This window comes from Zosterops lateralis (genome assembly GCF_965231275.1).
Source record: "Zosterops lateralis genome assembly, chromosome: 12".
Lineage (NCBI taxonomy): Eukaryota > Metazoa > Chordata > Aves > Passeriformes > Zosteropidae > Zosterops > Zosterops lateralis.
Window position 1 is genome coordinate 12,709,581 of NC_139772.1, and position 13,951 is coordinate 12,723,531.

General features: G+C 45.7%; 1 protein-coding gene across 1 annotated transcript in view; it reads left to right on the plus strand.

Annotated features, from left to right (window-relative positions):
* The window catches only part of CFDP1 (craniofacial development protein 1), a 61,943-nt gene that overhangs the window by 31,592 nt on the left and 16,400 nt on the right, over positions 1 to 13,951 (plus strand). The window lies entirely within an intron of this gene.

Below are 13,951 nucleotides of genomic sequence, written 5' to 3' on the forward strand. Positions count from 1 at the left end.
GGGAGCTGGCCAGAGAGCAGTGCTTCATGTGACAGTGCTGGGAATTTTGGATGTCTGCTGTTCCCAGAAATATGCCCAAGTGCCCTTTTTCCATTGGCGTATTAAGAAGTTACATAGACGCAGCTCAGTTTCATTAATGGATTTAAAACAGGTTTTGGCATAAGGCAGCCAAGCACATCAGGAGTGGAACAGAAAATATTCTTTCTCAGTCCAGTGGAATCTATCTCTCACACGAACTAAAGCAAGTGACAAATGCTGGTTTTGTTGTAATCTAAAATCTTTCTCTTTTCTCCCTCCCCCACGTCCATCGTGTGCATGAGTGCATAGACTATTTATTGGCAAATTTAAAGCCACAGGCACAAAACTGCTGTAGAGTCATACTAAGGCCCCTTCACTAGAGGAGAAACATGTTGAATTAAAAGATACTTACTAAAGCAGCTGAATCCAGTCTCATGATTGCCTTGACTCCAGCTTGAGGTATTTATTGATGTTTTTCCTTTTAACCCTTCTTTCTTCTCCAGTCTGATCTGCATTTTTGACAGGTGATTATTATCACTGAAAGAAGCTGACAGCTTTGGTAATCTCAAATGCTGCTGAAGTCCTGATGGTGACTTTAATGCATGCAGGTTGTCTTTGAATATTTGGAAGGCAAGACTGTAGAAAACTTGTAGAAAATGTATGAAGCTTGTCTGCACTGCTGTGTTGGGGCAGGACCTACCGTGGTCCCAGAACAACCCTGAGATCACAGGGTGTCTTGGACCTCAGTGGGGGGCACTCCTAATTGAGAAACCCAAAACAAAGTGATGCTCATAACAACTAGACAACTTCTGTGGGTTTGTCCAGCACTTCCCTGCCTCTGTCCTTAGAGGTGAGAACCTCCTCAGCTTGTGCTTCTCAGCTGTACACCAGTGACCCAGTTTCTGGGCTTGTTCTTCACAGCAGGTGTGCCTCTTAAAAAACTCATCCTGTTAGTGGGCAGTCTGTGACTTGTGTGAGTCCAAAGGAGAAGCTTGTTGGTGTCAGAGCCAAACCCAAGCTGTCACTGCAGAAACCTTCCTCTTGTGCTGAAAGAGCACAAACACTCAGACCTGTTGCTCAGGATGTCTCAGTTATGCCATGTTCAAAGTTGAACTGTACTGCACAAATGCTTGTCATGCTTTAAGACCTGTTGATGAGAAGAAGAATATTCTTAGAATCCTAGAATGATTTGGGTTGGGAGGGATCTTAAAAAGATCACCTCATTCTACCTCCCTGCCTTGGGCAGGGACACCTTGCACTAGGACCAGGTTCCTCCAAGCCCCATCCAACCTGGCCTTGAACACTTTCAGAGATAGGGCATCCACAATTTCTCAAGGCAAGCTGTGCCAATGCCTTTCCACCCTCACAGTCAGGGATTTTTTTTTCCTAGTAATTTAGACTAAACATCCTTTCTTTCAGTTTACAGCCATTTTCCCTTGTCTTATCACTACATGCCCATCCACCATGATGGATGGTGAATGTCCTGGTGCAAAGCTTTATGTGCAAGAGTTGAACAACTAACAAATGCTAGGATGAATTAATTCCATGAAGGGCCCTATTTTTAACTTCTTAACATACAAAATTCTTTGTAGCTGCAGTTTGGCAGGTTCTGTCTCTTGCAACAGGGGTCATTGCTTCCATACATTGCTAGAGCTGGTTTATCCTATTTTTACTAAGCTGTGAAAGTTGTTTTTCTAGTATGCTGTAACTCTGCTTGCTTCCCCACCCTTAGACTCCATCTGTACACTTCAAAATAGAAGGAGGAAAAGAGCAGAGAAAGAACAAAGGCTCATAGTACGAATGGAAGGAAACTAGGGAAATTCAGGAGGAAATGGACAGTGAGAAATACAAAAAAATCCAGCTGTGCTGAATGCATGGGATGTGAGTGCACAGGGATGCTTTCTACTTGTATTCAGAACTCAAGACCTGCATTGTGGAGTTGAACTTTCCTTTGAGTCAGTGACCTATTCAGACACCTAACAATGTCCATTATGTACAGTCAGCCTGTTTATGCCCTGTGCAGGGCTTCCATACCTTTTTTCCATGTACAATAAAACTATTTACAAAGTGGCCAGACTGAGCTCAGTTTTGCTGTGTGAGCTCTTGACCATCAGCTTTCAGCAAGCATCTTGTCACTTCAGAAAGATTCAAGAGGACAAACTGTGATGACAAGATGCTTAAAGAGAACATCTGCTGAAGAAAACACTTCCTAACTGACTGATAGCAAATGTCTCTTTCCTTTGAAGGGCAAGTAGAGGGGAAGGAGGTAGCAGGAATTGTGTCCCTGCCCCTCATGGAGTTGTAATGATGAAATTGATACTGTGAGGAAGACTGAAGAGGTGAGACCAGAGCAATGCTTGATGGCAGTGTGACACCAGCCTGGCAGCAGTGCTTGTGCATCACTGAGGGGTGAGAACAGTGGAGAGGGGAAATTGTGGCAGCTGGAGGAGAACATCTCTGCTGTGGACACCCAAGCAGTGCTGTTGCTGCCTTCATCCTTGCTGTAGAATAGGTGGGGCTGTCAGCCCATGGGAGAGCTATGTTTATGTTTGTTCTACAGCTGCAGAGGAACCAGCTGGCCTATGTTTAACATAGAAGGGGATCCCCCAGGAGGCTTTGTATGCTCTCTGTGGAGTTTGGGGCAGCAGCTGCAGAAGTGCCTAAGTGTGCTCCTCAGTAGAGATATCCTCTGTGACCTTGGGCAGCCCAAGGTTTTAGCCCTGTTGCTTGGAAACAGCTCCCACCTCCACTGCAAAATTCAGCCTGAGTTTTTGGATCACATGGTGGCTCTGATTAACATGAGAGCTGAGGTACAGCTTTTGGGGTAGGAGGAATTATGACTTGACCTTAGCCTGTAGTTTTCAGCACAAGGATGTAATTCTCAGTTGAAAGAGGTGCTCTTTGACCCAGCCCACCAAGAAGCAGCTGTAAATAGTGACTGAAAGTTGAAGCCAGAAGTAAGGTATATATTCATGGTGAGAGCAATTTGGGCATTGGAGCAAGTCTGTGCAGGCGCTGTTGCTTTCTCCTATTTAAAGAGAGAAAACATTTTGGCAACTTGCTTATTCTGTCTTATGCCCTTGTTTAACCACCACTCATTCAGTTAGAGCCACTTAGCAGCTTTTAAGGCATTTCTTTAGGGAAAAAAAAGAATTCTACACATTCAGGAAAACATCTGTCATCGCTGGGGGCAGAAACTGTAGCTAGCGTGGTCCCTAGAGCATGTGGGAGAGCTCCAGTTCATTACTGCCTCTCTGCAGTCACTTCTGAGAGAACAGAACAGGTTGTGAAGGTGAAGAAGGATTTAGCAGTGTTGCCCAACATTTAGGAAAAAAAAAAAAAATCGGGGGTGCCTTTTTGAAACTTCAAATGTGTGCACAGCACATGACACACAAGGAGTGTTTTTATTAATGTTTGTTCCCAGGAAATTGTGTTGCTTTGTAAGCTGAGCTCTTTTAAGTGTCTTAAGTTTGGCACACTACGAGCTGGGCTTTACCAGGCACTTCTGGAAGTTGTCAGCCTGAGCTGTATTTTCCTGACTCAGATCCTTGCCGTAAGAACTGAGGAATGGAGCATATAAATGGGGAAAAAAAAAAAAAAAAAAAAAAAGTAGAAGCTACGGTGCTGCTAGATAATGTCAATCTTGTCATTGCTTTTAATATTCATTTCCAGGCACAGCGATCACACTATGTCAGTTTTAACTTAAGCAACCCTTAGTCCTAGTCATCTTCTGCCTGTGTACATGAAAGGGATGACTGAGCCCACAGCTGCTAAAGGCATCTCTCAATTACTTACATTTCACTGGGTATTTAAAGATTAGGTCGGGACGTAGAGGATGAAAGGGTTTTTCTTTATCTTTTAATAAGAAACTTGCATTTGCAGATATGGAAAAGACCAAAGTCTGAAGTGTCTAACATGCTCTTCTTTTCCCTGCTGCTTCCTCCAAATGGTGTGGGGGTAGGGAAGCATGTGGAGATCCTACAGGGAATAAAACAATGTTCCTCTTGGTCTACTGCTTACCACAGCCCAGCCCTGTTTCCCAAAATTGATGGGTAAGGATGTGCTGTGCTGGAGTTCTCATGACATAGCCTTGCTTGCAATGCAGGAGACCAAGCAACGTACAGGGAATTAAATATATGGGGCTTTGCACGCTTTAAATATGAACAACAAAGGGGAGGATGTAATGTGAGAAGCACTGAGAGATTCCTGTAGTCTCTTGCTTTTGCTTTCTCAGCTGACTATCAAACACTTTTTGGGAAAAGGACCTCTTCATTACCCTTGTGATGCTCCAGCTCTTAAATCAATAAATAGTCATCCTTGGGATCTCCAGAAAATTATTTGGCAAAATCAGGGAGGACCAGATTAATCTTGTCCTAACTCAAAGAAGGAACCAAGGAAAAGAGTTTGGAGAAGACCTTCCAGCTGTCTGTATTGAAAACTGTGGGAAGGAGGTTGAAAGGCGTGGATCTCAGTGTTAAACAAAGTCAGCAGCTTTCATATCCCCTTTAAGGCAGACACATGTGGCAGGAACAAAGATGCTCCCCTTGCTGTAGCTGCATGACCTCAGAAATGAGTAGTGCACACACTGCACTCGCCCCAGCGCGTGCTCAGGAGAGGAGTGTGATCTGTTCCCACACAACCATCTCTACAGCAGCCTGAAACCATGTTTAACGTTCTCCTGCCAGCCATTCATTGTTATGTCAGCAGGTTGAAACAAGTGATGAAGTTGCTTGAAGAGGATTTGATGGTGAGCGGGTTGTGTGTGTAACAGACTTACCAGTGTCTCGGGGCATTTGCTTTGTTAGTGGCGTAACTGGATATAGAAAACTCTGACTTCATGATCCATAGATTTGGGGATGTGGAGGAAAGCTGGGCACACCAGACCCAGCACCCTCTGTATTACCAGAGGCACATAATGTGGATGAGGAGGACATGAGGCAAAGCCAGTGTGTCTGGAGAATAGTGGAGATGCTGAGCAGCCCCAGCACAATGCTGCTTTGGGGGAGCTGAGTGAATCTGTGCCTCCTGCTGCTGGTGTGCCCCAAATCAGCTTGGATTTTCCATGTGGCTCGGGGTGCAGCCACCCCATGCAGGGTGAAGGCCTGGGAGAAACCCTGCAGCTAAAAATGTCCTTTGTAATTTGTCTGATCTTGCCTTCAGGCCCTGAGGCTGTTATAACTGGATAAGCTAAAACAGCAAAGGAATCATGGCACAGCAAGGAAAATCCCTGATCTGAATTAGACACGCAGCTGAGTTCCACAGCACAGCCAGGCCTTCTCAGCCAAGCTGCACATACAGGTGGTGTACAATCTGAAGGAAAGAAGTGCAAGGTGACGAGGAGGTGACCCTGGTAGCCAGGCGTAGCTAGGAGCCAGTACACATTAGCTCTGCCTCTGAGTTTGCTGTGTGACTTCATCTCTGCACATTGCTCTTTTCTTCCCCAAGTTGCAGGGTGTGCCTCACACCCACGGAGGACTGAGACATTGTCTGTCCTCTTCTGAATGCACCATCACCATCTCTCCTTGTGGCGCTTTAACCCTGAGAGTTAATGCTTCCAGGTCACCTTCCCTGTTATAAACCACCATCACCTGTAACTTCGGCCTCTCTGCTCTTGTGTTCATGCCCCAGCAGTCCTTTGTTGCTCCTGAGTTTGAAAGAAGCACTTGCTGCTTCCCACCTTCATCTCAATCAAATGTGCAAGGTCAGGAAGCCAGCAGGGAAAGCCAGCCTCAACCCAAAGGAGAGGAAGGAGGTAAAATAAACACTTGCCTTCTGAAGTTGCTACTTGGGACTGTACTGATGCAGACTTTCCCTTCTGCTCTGCTCTCTGTGGAGCTGAGCACAGCAGGGTCTGTTCAGGTAAGCATCACTCCATCTGGGAGATGCTCCTGTAGCATTTTGCTGTGAGGGAGAAGAAAACTGAAGATGTTTTTTGTTCATAATCTCAGAATCCTGCTTGTAAGCAGTGCCTTTAGGCATATATTTAAATGGCAAAAGCTGTCAGTTTTTCTTCCATCAGAATTCATTTCTGTTGCTGCATTCAGGCAAGGGTATACTGTGAAAAATGATCGTCTCTAGTGGCAGCTTCAGAGTCTTTTGCCATTCACAATCAGTCTTGTTTAACTCTGCTGCTGTGAAAGGGCATTCAGGCAGTCTTGCTTTGTTTTTGTTCCCTTTGTACAGAGTCAGCATGGCAATGATAAGAGCAGAAAGTAGGCTTCAGTTTCTCTCTGCACATTGTCACCAGGCTGGCTATCAGGCTTTGGGCATCTTTGTGTTCTTCCTGTTCTTTAAAGCAGGAGAGTAAATTGGAGTCCCCAGGTTAGGTGTCAGCCTGAAGAGATATTCTGGTGACCCACAAGCAAGGAGGAACCCTAATTTGATGTGCCTTCATACTGACTCTTCCATATTGGCTGTCTATGTCTCTGAGTTTTTCATGTTGCGTCAGAAGAGTGTTTTTCTGAAAATTCTGTAATTCTGTCAATGCTGCTGGGCCAGTATGGACAGATTTCATACCCTGCTCTTGCTGCTGCCTTGGAGGTTGCACTAGGAACTGTGTTTTTCTGCAGCATGACATTGCACTTCACCTTCTCCAGCACAGAGGATTTTAGAGGGTCATTCACATGGTCTGTGGCCACAACATGGTCATTCAGAATGCATGAGCTGTTTAACCCTTTAGTCTTTCTACTGAAACTCTTAAAAAAGTGAAGAGCACTGATTTAGTGGCACAAACCTTTCCATCAGACTCTCTGGACTGGGTTCTGATAACAGCTCTGCTCTACCCTTAACTGACCAGCACAAGCCTCTTGTTGAAAACTGAGTCACGCAGTGTCACATTTGACTGATTGTGAGAGGGAGTGATGCTAGCTTTAAATGAACTGTCAAGTCTGCAAATACTTGGCAAATTTTCCTTTTAAAGGTGAAGTCTTGAGGGAAAGCAGTCAGGTAAGAACCTCAGCTTTGGAGCAAGGAGAAGGAAGTTTCGGCTTCCAATGGCTGGAAGGAAAGGACAGCCACTCTGGCTGGCTTAAGCTAGGGTAGGAAACTAGGAGGCAAAATATTGCTGCTTCTGATTTTGTTCCTTTTCTGCAAAGCCTGGCTTCAAGCAAACATCAGCTGGAGGGGGTGTGGAGGCTGACTGGGCTTTTGAACGCTGGAGTTGGCAGCTCTAGAGAAGAGCTCTCATGTGCTCTTGGTTACAATGATGTCCATGTGCCTGCGAAACTTGGGTGTGTGCTCTGCTTTGCAGCAGTGCTTGTTGCCAGCATGTGGCTGGATGTAGGTGGCCTGCCCTTGCTGTAATTTGGCGGGTACTAATACATCAACACTATGCAAATCTGCCTTTAGTTAGCTCTTCCTTCTCCCAGATGTATGGCACTGCATGTGGGGTTTAGTTCTCTGGAGCTGCAAGGGGAGACCCTGCTGGAGGATTGTATCTTGCCCTAGTTTAGTTACATGTTCAGAGAGAAGACTGTATTGAAAAAGTTGGGGTTTTGCTATTGGCTTCTCAGTCTATACAGCACCCCTCTAGTCTAAAAAAATTATTAGCAAGAATGTCACCATCCTGGTTGGAATAAAACTGCTGTGTGACTTCTAACTACACCCCTGCCTTACCAGCTAAAGAAAGAGCATATCAGCTTGATTTAATAGCAGAAGTGGAGGAAAGGTAACGGTGGTGCATTTCTTTTTTTTTTTGTCTGCAGTGATCTTTAGCTCAGAAGAGCACATCTCTGCTAATTGACTATTAAAAAAGATTGCTTGCTGAGGTGCGCTGGCCTGCCATTTCAATCCTTTAAGGAATAAGCTCTGATCAGCTGCACATAGGGCTCTTAAATATAATCTGCCTAATGACTGGAGGGCTTTGACCTTATGTTATTAAGATGCTGATGTTTTGGGTTTCAAACTAAACCTTTGGGGTGGGGGGCTGAGCAGGGGTGGGGTTTTTTTCTGAAATGGTAATACTCCAAACAACAAAGGCTGCTTTTTAATCTCAAAGCAAGACTTGGAAGCAGCACAGAGTCAGTCTAGAGATAAGTCTCTTTTAGCTCAAGATTTCTAGGATTGCACACATGTTACCACATGCCTGGACCACCAGTTAGACACCCACCTGGCCACAGATCCTTTGTCCCAGTTGCTGCGCATGCAAATAATGTGTATTTGCGTGTGTTTACCCAGTTTGGAAAAAATCTGAGCCCTGAGGGATTCTAGCTTCCTTTTGTGTTATGAAAGGGGCCATGCTGAGAGCCAGCTGAAGCAGTGCTCTCTGCCTGCTTTGCAGACACTGCAGGCTCCAGGGGGGTTTTGGAGCCCATGCACTCAGTGTTTGAGGAAGGATGCTTAGTCTGGTGTTTCATGAGGATTCCAACTGCCATTTTAAAGAGCTCTGTGGACAGGCTCCAGAGGAAATCCCAACACAGTCCTGAATGATAGCAGCAGCTTGGGGTCAGAGTCGGAAAGGGCTGGGCAAAAGGAGGGGCTAGCTGCAAACAGAGGCAGACTGGCTCTTTCCCTCTTCAAATCTGTTTTGTTCAGCTGGCACCATCCTCCTCCCCAAGCACGGATGCAGAGGAGGAATGTTCCTTGTCATGGCAGGCTTTGGGTGCTCTCCCCAGGGTGTGGGGAGGGCACAGATTACTTGGATGCTTTCCGGTCTTGTTTACCCCCACACCCCAGCTGGTTGATATGCATCATCCTAAAGCCTTAATATTGTGTGGCAGCAGGCTAGAAATGGGAAAGGGGACAAGACTCGCACTTGCCTTTCTGTTTTAGAGTAAATGCTGCAGGAACAGTTGGTATTTCATTGCTGATACTAAACCTGGATGTGGGGAGAGAAGGGAGAATGTGGCTAATGCTGAACACCTGCCTCTGACAAATAATCCACTAGAGACCCTGCAGTAATTTTGTAAATCACAAGCACATTTTCAGCCTTCCCAGAAATGTACACTTCTAAATGCTAATCATCAAATAGCCTAAATTACTGATCCAGCAGATTAATCTATAAATTGAGGTAGGCCTAGAATAGCCGTTGGAGAACAATATTTAGTAAGTGGTATCTAGTTCAGTGCTCTCTATCTCTTGTTGTTCTGACCTGACAAATAAAGTGATTTCTTCTTTGTGTTACATTAAAGTGTGTCATAGGAAGGCTGTTTAAATGGTGTCTTTTTGACCCGTCACATGGCACATGTCTGTGGGAGAGAGGGCTCCTGCATGCAGCAGTGCTGCAAAGTGGGAGACTGTGAAATGAATGATGCCTGGAGTGTCAAAATCCAGCCTGCCTGTTTTCCTTGCCTTTCCTTTCTTGCACTTGTAATCAGAGAATATTGGAGGATTGTTGGATTGCTCATAATAAAGCCTCAAAGCAAGGATCAGCAGCGGGAGCCATGTATTTCATTTGTTGTAACCTGAAGTAAAATTGCTCTATGCATGTTCCACTAAGATGAGTCAAGTTGCCACCTCTTTCTAAGGTGACATTACAGGATGTGTGTTTGCAGACTTTGGCCTTTTATTTGGGAGGGGAGAGGAGGGAGTTGGTTTCCTTTTCAGCAGCAAGGGCAAAATAGGCTTTTAGTAAAGCTTAAATTCTGCAGCTGCTGGCTAAGTTAAAAAAAGAAGTGCTGGCACTCTGTCCTCCTGGAGATGAGCCTTTTCCAGCTCTCTGCCATGGCCCAGGGATGTGAGCCATCCCTTCTTGTCTTTTTCTCTTTGTGCCACTTTCTTGGATGAGAATAATGGGAGAGCTTCTTCCCTTGGCAAGGCTTTACCTTGCTTCACCTTTTCTGCCCATGGAAGTGGTTTAGGTTTGTGAATGGAAGGAAAGGAGTCATAGAAGGAGAAGTGCTGTAGCATAGATATCATGGAGGAGGCTTTTTGTTGGTTATAAATAAACTCAAATCTCTGATTATAGACCCTGGAGAGAACTAGAAACTCAAAAGCCAAGAGATAAGAAAAGGAGGAACTTTAAATATAACACTTTCCACCAAGGTGTATGTGGATCAGCTAAGTGTTGCTGGAGACCTGAGAACAGCCCTGCCGAAACACCAGATTACAGTCCCGATACGGGCAAGAACACTTTGTCCAAATACTACTGTGATTGAGCCAGATAAGGGAATTTTTTTGTTCATGCAGAAAGTTTCCTGCTTCTTACTGGTCTCCTGGGAGGTTCAGCATGACCTCCTTGTACCTGGCTGTTTGTAGAGCTTGGTCCTGGTGCTGGAGGGCCCAGCAGTGTGAAGTCAGGAGCAGGGCAAAGCATCTCCCTCTCCTCTCCCTTCAAATGTATTTTTCTCCCCCTTTGCTAACAGTAGCCTCTGAAGTGTATCAGAGTTGTTCACAAGGAGATTCTCTGCAGGAAACCACCAAATGTTTTGAGTAGCTTGAGGCATCTGATTTGACAGGAGAGGACTCAGGATACAGACATAACTGGGTGCTTGACATCAGTGAGCACACTGCAGTACCAGTGTAGGGGTATCCCGAGGTAGCACCTAGGCAGAGTGTCCCTTGATGCAGTTGTCACAGATGAAGTTAAAGAAAATGAGGAATTATGCTATGAGTGAGATTTAGTCTCTTCTCTCTTGCCAAGGAACCGAGAGTAGGCAGAATGGTGAATGACCTGACTCTAGCAGTGTGGGTCATTGGGTGCTGCATGCTGTGAAGGCTTTCACTAGCCCTTATCTGGGAATTTTGCCAAGAAACTGGTGCTGGGAGAACAGAATCTCAAGCTATGAGGCAGAGAAACTTTCACTAGGAGACCTGGTTGTAATTGAAAAACAAGGAAACAAAACCAGCTAGAGAGGGTGACAAGGTTCAGAGGATTTCTCAGTAAGTTGGGTCAAAGGAAATTTAGCTGTCCTGAAGCAGATCATAGGAACAGCTGAAAACTGGGCTGGACAGAGACATGGAAAAAGAGCATAGCCAAGAAAAGTCTTGAGTTTCCATGGCACAGTGCAAAGGGCAGGAATCTCGTAGGTTAGGTGCTTGAGGGTTCAAAGTGCCTGCCTGGGTACTCTGAGCCTCTGCCTTCTCTGGGGTCATGGCATTTTCCTGACAGCTCCCTGTAAGTGCTTGTGGTCAAACTACTGCCTGCATTTCTGAAAGAGGCATCCACTCACACTGGAAAGACTTACAATTTGGGATCCACCACATCCTTTGGGAAGCTGTTCCCATGGTTAATGCATTTACCACGTAACTGTTACAGCTCCCTGAAGGAGTTTGAGTTCTCAGCTGGCAACCTGCCTGCCTTGCTCAGTGCTGCTGCACAGCTCTATGCCTTCTGAGACAAAAGTCTTGCTACAAGGGGACTAAAGACTTTCCTGGGATCATGCAAGCTCCTCTAGAAGAGCCAGGGAGCTGAAGCTGTTCCTTCCAACCAAGAGTGTGGAGTGAGTTTTGTGAAGCATTAGTCTGTTCATTCATCAGCAGTCCACTGCTCTTGTCTCCTCTCTGGGTGGATGTGTGCCTTGCTGGTTTGCCCTCAACAGCTGGTAGGTCACGCAGGATTTGAGAAACAGCTCTGGCATTGTAGCAAGCAGAGGCTGTGGGGACACTCAACAGTGAATTCCAGAGATGATGTGTCATGAAAGCCCTGGCCCTGCCAGCCCCTCTGCACAAGGTTGCTGGAGGTAGTGGGAGTCTTGCCAGGTTGCAGTCCGCATATTTGAGGAGAGCTTTGGCTTTCTGAGCAGATTTTGGTAGGTGGATGTTAGCTGTAAAATCTGTTTGGGAGCTTGAAGCTTTGTGTGGGCGGGAGGGAAGCCTTGCACTTACCCCTCTGCCTGCCTCCAGCTGGAAGGTGACAACTAAGCTTGTGGCTGGGAGAAGTCAGCTGTTTCCATTTTCTTCCTCTGGAGAGTTGAAATCTATTTCCAGTGAGGTGGGTGCCTGGGAAGAGGAAGGACAGTTCTAAGTGAGTGCTGCCAAAGCCAAAAGGCACTGGGAGGTGGCCTTGCCAGCCTCAGACATTTAAAACACTTAGTCAAGCCCTGGAAGAAAAACAGAGGATAGTCTTAGATTTTCCTCTTACGTACATTTTGAGCTCTCTGCACTGTCCTCGGGTTCATTACTAAGCTTTTCTGCAGCCTTAGTAAGTTGCTGAAACAACAGAGAAAGTTCTTGTTGAGAAGAAGGGCACATCCTTTCATCAGTTGACTTTATATTGTCTGTTCTCTCCTGGCTGGATATCATGTTTTATATGGCAAACATCTTTAAAGCTTTTATGGTATTTCTCTTCTTTCCTTACCCCCGAAATACCCTCTTTAATCTGGATTGTTGGGCCAGCTCTTAATCTGGGCTGGAACAGGAGAAGGTAATTGTGATGGATCCCCCAGTGATATTACCCTTCCCAAAAGCAATTAAATGTGATTAAACCCTCATTTATGTTTTATGATTGCTTGTAGCAGTGCCCAAACATTTATGGTCCCCCAAGTCCCCCAGGCTGCCAGGCCAGGCTTTCCACTGGAAGATAGCACATTATATTTATGCTGTTGGTTAACTTGCACAACACTGCAAAGCAACCGCTCCACTGAGCTCTGGCTTGTTGCTTGTTGCAGTGATGCATCTGTGCTATGCAGCCCTGATTCTCCTTCACCCTCACTTAATTTCCTGGGAACTTTCCCCTCTCCTTGGCTGCTGAGCTTTGTGAACGTTTGCCAGGGGAAGGCAGTGTATTTGTTTTAATCAGATCTAGTCTGAGAGCTGTCAGATTAATTGCTGGACTAGGAGGGGGTCCCTCCCTGCCTCTGTCCTGCCATTCTCACCTCATTTTGATCAAAGCCTGGCATTGATCTGATACAGTGGGAAGTTAACCAGGACTAAACACGAAGGCCATCTAGGAGTACAGAGACAGACTAAGGGACTCTGCAGTGCTGGGGGGACATTGGGGGTTGATTTCTGAAGGGTGGTTGCGGTGTTGGATCTTCCTTGCATGGCACACTGCTGTAAAGAGCAACCTGGGAATCACACCAGCTGCTCCACCATTCACACTCATTCACTTTGAAATCCCTTTAGCACTGGAACAATTCCATTAGCAGGACTTCTTAGGCCTGATATGGAGGGGTTTCTCTGCCGATTAAAACTAAGTCTGCGCACCAGTGCAGAGAGCTTGTCATAACCAAGACATTCCCTGTGTACTTTGGGGCTGTCTGCAGCTGAAGTCTTGAACAAAAGATCTGCTGTTAGACAAAGGAGGAAAGAGTGAGCCTCTGAAGAGAGGAAGAACTTGTTTGCCAGCAGTTTTTTCTAACTATTCTTTCTTTAAGGATTGGTCACCAATTAATCCATGTCGTTTTGCAGACAAAGCTGTCAACATTTTTAAGGCTGCATGGTGAAATAACTTCAGTGCTGTTGGTTCTAGCAGCTCTGAATGTTCTCAAACAAATGCCTTTTAAGATAAAAATGGGCTGTGTTTGATCCCAGCCCAGAGATGTGGTCGTTACTCTTTTATTTGAAACGTCTCAACTGAACCTAGTGAAGTCAGTGAGAGCTGCAAGTGTTTGAAAGTCAAGTCACGCTTATTTCCATGGCTAAATATGGGCGTAATGCAGGGTGTTCCTCTAAAATACTTCAGTGTGTAACCCAAGTTAGAGCCCAGCAAGTGTGCTCTGTGCCACAGACACTGCCTGCAGTAGCTTCTGACAGCTTTCAAGTCATCAACCTGTTGGACCTGGGTACCAAACACATCCTGCCTCTCTCACTTTCATTTTTTGCTGTTACCTGCTGTTGAGGTGTGAGATGCCTCACAGCCTTGCAAGACTGTAGGCTCACTGGCAACTTGAATATGTGTGCATTTCTGCTGATTTCTGTCCATTGGGTCAGAAGTGAGAGTGGTAGAAGCAGAACACCTTCCTCCCCCACCCTTGCACGTTTCTCACACAGTGTGGACTGTTAGAGCTTTATAAGAGTCATTTCTTGCCACTCTCAATGGCAGCACTAAGATACA